Consider the following 5,786-nt stretch of genomic DNA (forward strand, 5'->3'; position numbering starts at 1 on the left):
GGGGGTGGGGGCAAAAGGCAGGCAGGCAGCAGTTGTGGCTATAGCTGGGTAAGGGCTATAGCCTGAGCCACAGCAACTGCCTATCTCTGAACTGCCCTCATACGCAATTCTAAGATGAGGGGCTCCCCCCTCCATGTTAAATGGAAGAAAAAAACCTTGTCTTAGAATCAAGTAAGCATGGTATATGGTATATAAAAACCACAATCAACTTGGCAAAAAATACTCAGAAATGTTGTTTCTTTAGCCCTACAGTCATTAGAAAAAAATGTACATCTCTTTCAGATTTATAAGATTAAGCCTTCTTGAGCATCTTGACAGTGCATCCATTTCTCTCTCACCTGAATTAATGTTTGTAGCTAGAGTTAAAAACAGTCTGCAGGCCTGTGTAGTGGGGGCTACATTACCAGGAGTAGCTAAAAGACGGGAGAGAATAGCTTAAACAGTGGAACATTAAAACAATTAAGAAAGGGAGACAGGGTCATTAACACCTATGGAATGAAGAATTTAGAAGGAATTAGATAGATTATAATGAGTCATGAAGTCAAGCAATTCCCTCACTGCTGCCTGATTAGAAAGGCTGCTGCCACTGCCAGGCAGTTGGATTTAAACTTTGGGCAGATCAGGAAACAAAGAGGGGATGCAACATCACCAAGGCACCCCCCTGGGTACACCCCTGCTGATTTACTAGAGCTTTTGGGAAGCTCTGAATTTCAGAGACTCTATACCAGATTCTGGCATAAATAAAGCTACTTTCCTTCTCCAGACCGCCAACCAGGAAATTCAGGTCAGCCTGAGTGCTACCACTGATCTTTTCCACCAGAAAACAATTTGAAGGTGTATTTTTAATTGCTAGCCTAACTTGCAATGTCATACTTTAAAGATCTATCACCATCATTACTTTTAACTCAACCTGGCTTTTTGTTTTTTAAAGGGAGGTCCAATCCAGAATAGGAAATCCAAGCATTGCCTGGAGCTGCAGGAAAACAGTGAAAATGAATTTGGATTTCAACTGGTTCTTCAAAAATGCACTGGCCAGTGCTGGTCTATAACAAATGTACTGAAAAACTTGTCATGGTAAGAGATTATAGGAATATCTTCTCCTTGATCCTTTTGCTACTGTGTAGCAAATGTTGCAATGTTGCCTGCTGTACTGTATTTTTTTCTTTCTCCGTTGATTCTTTTTTTGCGAGTGCGTGGAAGTGGGGTTTGTTGGCTGCACGTAGAGATTTTTATTTCATAATGATGTTTTCATGCCATTACTAGAGATGCTGAATGACAGGTGACGGTAGCTATCCTAAAATATTTTGCAAATGTAAATAGGAAATAAATGGATAATATTTATAACTTGGACAATAAACTTTTATTGATTAAAAAAAAAGCCATGCTACTACCTGATTTTCTTTCTGTGATCAGTTGGTAGACAACAGAGTGTTATAGTTTTTCATTGGCTAAAGCCTGATCCTGGACAGTTGCTTAAATCTCTTCAGCTCCCCTGGTGAAATTTGCTAAAATAGCAGTGTCTGGAGTCCATGCATAATGATATTAAATGGGATGAAGAGTACTCAATACCACGTTGCATCAGATCCTGCCCTGGCCATGGCTTAATGGTCTTAGGCACATCTAAATGGGAGGAAAATGTTGGCTACACTCATGCTGTAGCACTTGGCAAAGCTTTGAGAGATTTGTAGCAGCCCTACAGGCTACACTCATACTGTAGCACTTGGCAAAGCTTTGAAAGATTTGTAGCAGCCTTACACGAAGGCTATATTGTGGGATCCTTCTTCCTCCCTATCTGTACTAACTGCTGCTAAGACTTAGTGTTGTGAAGGGTTTTTTGCCACCATAGAATGTATCTGCTAAAAGAAAGGATTTTTTGTTTCTACCCAAAGCTACCCCTCAAACAGCACTAGCTCTGCTGACTGGAGCCACCTTCTGCTGCATCCACATAAGAGGTTTTACAAACACAGCTGTTTTAGCTATGGGGTCTGATTGTGTCAGGCTTCCCCTGCCCCCCATCTGATATGGCTATGCCAACAGAACTTTGTTGTGTGAACAAGGCCTAGTGTCGGTCATGCTAGTTGCCTACTCCTAAAACTGACTCTGGAGTTGGTAACATTGAGTTTCCTGCATTCTCACTAGATCAGCAATAGAAAACAATCTTTGATCAGTGTGTACCTTTTAATTTCAACAGCACCATTTAGTACTTTTCTACTGTTAAAGAGGTAAGCAAAGGAGACATGCTGTTCTTTATTCAAAGGGCACAGCACTGCTACAGTGATTTTGGTTTCAAAAGCATTAGTGGCACAGGCTGCGAAAGTCCTGCAATTACTGCTCCTAGTCTCTCTGGGTAAGTGAAGTAACAGCTGGAGGCTTTTCATCACATGATTGCTGATAAACTGGCCTGCAGGTCAAATAAGAAATTTGAAGCTAAGCTGCCGATTGTGAGATCTATAATATTCTTGCTCCTTTGGGGCTCTAGTTTTTCCATGGCTGAGGAGGACAGTGGTGCCAAACACTACAGAAAAAGATGCACAATTCTGCTGAAAGAGAAGGCAAAGTCACAAAAAGGGCTGAGCATCATTCTGTGCTCTCTAACAATATAAAATACAAATCATCCTTCTCTAGAGAGTGTATACAAGCTGGTGCAGCTGCACAGTACAAAAGGGTCTGGGAAGGCTGCATAGAGAGGGATGTTCAAATCATTCTGTACTGGCTTTACCATCAACTCATGAGCTGATTCAGGCTGGCACAGAGAACTCTTGGAAATCCTACCTGGCCTATGTACTTACTGTGCCCTGTGAAGCCCACTCATTAAGACTCCCTGCAGGATGTTGCACAGGGAATGGCTGAAGAGGGACAGAACTGGGGAGTGGAACAGACAAAGCTTCAGGATCCATCCTTACTTCCTCTGCAAAGAGACTGTGTGTGTGGGCCCAAGAGAGCCCTTCAGCAATTAGAGTGGAGCAGCAGCTGTACTCTGGCTTGTGGGCATGCTATTAGCTCCCCCACTTCCCCCAGCAAATTTCCCATGCTTTCTGCCAAGATAATCAGGCCATGCTGAGAAGAGGTTTTGTTGCAAAATAAAATCTGCAATGGAAACTCAGCCTTTTTTTTAATACAGATCTTGGCTTTGAGAACTGTTTCCATTTAGAATGGACTTTACTTTCTGCCCTGGACCTGTGGGAAGGGCAGACCTATGCTTAAGACATTGGACTGGAAGCCAGGACTCCATGCCTGACTAAATTCTCAGTCTGTGCCCAGGTATCCTTGAGAACTCCCAGAAATAGGACTCTGTCTCATCTTCAACTTGAAAAAAGTTGTCATAGATTGGTACCAATGTCTTGCTCAAGGTCAACATTCATAAACCTTGCAAGTGCATGGATCCTGAGCTGACTAGCATGCCTCAATTTCAGGGTTGCTAAGAGTGGAGTACCTGGGGCTGCTCCTTATACATTGATCACTTCAGTTAATGATCTGTTGAGTAACAAAGGGCAAGTCAAGGGGGTAAAAATTGGTTGAAGGAAACAGTCAGATAATTTTTAATACCAAAAAAGCACTGATACCACTGCTGCTCTCTGTAGCATTTGATGGTCCAGGGGTATCTGCATTACTCTCCAATGTGTTTCCCTGAGATAGCAGCAGCCTATTACAGAGAATGTCTACCCACCCACTAGTGTAGACTTCTCATGTCCTTCACAGAAAGACCCTGGGGTTACTCCTTCCACTAAATACAAGTATTGTCATTGTTGAACTAAATGAACATGAGTAATGTTGCAGCTGGATTCTTACAGCAAGAAGTGCCCTGACAACTTATTTTTTGTCCAAGATAGATGGAACCTTACATTACAACATTCCCTTAGGTTCAGCTACTGTAATTCAGTGCTCTGCTGAGACTTTCACTTCTCTCTCGCACAGAATTTTCTAAACAAAATGTCTGTCTTTTGGCTGAACAATTCCAAGCTTAGTCTCAGTCTAGGAGTTAACCTTCTCCTAGCTTTTTTGATGAAAAGGAAAACACAGGGAAATCTTCATCCATTTTTTTTGCTATAATGAAAAAAAAAAATTCTTGCATTCTTGAGACTTTTTTCCACCAATAACTTGAAATTCTCTCTCGCACAGAATTTTCTAAACAAAATGTCTGTCTTTTGGCTGAACAATTCCAAGCTTAGTCTCAGTCTAGGAGTTAACCTTCTCCTAGCTTTTTTGATGAAAAGGAAAACACAGGGAAATCTTCATCCATTTTTTTTGCTATAATGAAAAAAAAAAATTCTTGCATTCTTGAGACTTTTTTCCACCAATAACTTGAAAAATAGCTCAATCAAAATGGCAGAGAGACATCTGGTTGGAGTAAGGAACGGGGAAAAATTAAAAAAAAAAGGACTTCCAGTTGGTTATTGGTTTTGTTCTTTTTTTTCCTTCTCCTTGAGTGAGACACAGCATAATGCATTAAGAAAGATTCTTTAGTTCTTTTTCTTTTATAGCTACTTCCCATCTCTGTTGTTGCTAGCTGCTGTCTCATTAACCCTGCAATACAGGAAGTGTCTCCAGCCAAAAGCAGCAGCAAAAGGTGTGAATTCACTTCCTCCTTCCCCCATTTACCTAAATTTCAATTAGATACTTTATGACCCATGCAGGGGGGTGGGGCAGCCTGAGATTATCAATCCTGATTTTCCTTTTGTTTTTATACTTGCATGTAAATTACCTTTCTTTTATTATTCTATGCACTCATTTTCTATTATGTTGTTTATTACTTTAAAAGCTCCAGGAGAGGTTTTGATTGCCACTTAATGTGCCAAATCACCTCCTACAGACTGATTTCATGTTCAGGACTTCACTATTCTTAGCATCATTGTTCTTAATGACTGTTTAATAAGTCATATGGCAGTCTAATTATGTGTCTATCCCTTTGCTATATATAGTTACCAAACACCAGTGTCTTAGGCTCTGCAGCATTTTCTCTTCTAAGAACAGGAAAACATAAAGGTTACAGCTAGTACCGGTTGATGGCATCCTTATACTCTGTGGGCCAAATTGTAGAGTCCTTGTTTCTCACTCCTTGTTGGGTTAGGACTCATTGAAGTCTGCCTTTTAATCACATTCCTATAACAGCCAGCCACTTTCTTCACTCACACTGAGCAGCTTATTTTTGGCCCAGTACTTTAAGAAAATGTAAAACAAAGCACACCACATGCTGATACCATTAACTAAACAAATTATTTTTTGACTCAAGGGGAGTTTTATGGAAGTAAGAGCTGTAGAAGGATTTGGTCCCTAGTCACTAAATGTTGATCCACTAGGACACCTCAGTTTCAACAACTGCATGAATAAAACTTTTTGATGCCTTGCCTGAGAACTGAATTCACAATATGCCATTTAGGCATCGGAGCTCCCTACCTAGGGCTCAAGGAAAATTAGGTGCCTACCAGTGAAATTCACAGGGCAGAAAGGCCTAAGCACTGTGGACATCATTCCACCAGTCAGCATCCACAGCCCTGAGCATCTGGAGTTTGGCATCGCAGCCCTTCCTTTCTGAAGGCTGGGACTGGATGTGTCAGGTCAGGGATTGGCAAAAGTAGAAAGGAAGAAGAAAAAATTACAACCTATTTTATTTCATACCAAACTGAAGAAATATCTGCATAGCGTCTGTAAAGTCTTTAATTAAAGCAGTTTTTGAATTAAAACAGTTCACAGAAGACCATAGATTCATAGATTCATAGATGTTAGGGTCGGAAGGGACCTCTATAGATCATCGAGTCCGACCCCCTGCATAGGCAGGAAAGAGTGCT

General features: G+C 41.0%; 1 long non-coding RNA gene across 2 annotated transcripts in view; it reads left to right on the forward strand.

Annotated features, from left to right (window-relative positions):
• Window positions 1–937: 937 nt before the first annotated feature.
• LOC106723299 overlaps window positions 938–5,786 on the forward strand; it is a 12,108-nt gene continuing 7,259 nt past the window's right edge. For both annotated transcript variants that reach the window (XR_001359209.1, XR_001359210.1), the window contains exon 1: window positions 938–1,074. This is a non-coding gene — a long non-coding RNA (uncharacterized LOC106723299). The remainder of the gene's footprint in view (window positions 1,075–5,786) is intronic.

The sequence above is a fragment of the Alligator sinensis genome, unplaced genomic scaffold (assembly GCF_000455745.1).
Source record: "Alligator sinensis unplaced genomic scaffold, ASM45574v1 scaffold723_1, whole genome shotgun sequence".
Classification (NCBI taxonomy): domain Eukaryota; kingdom Metazoa; phylum Chordata; order Crocodylia; family Alligatoridae; genus Alligator; species Alligator sinensis.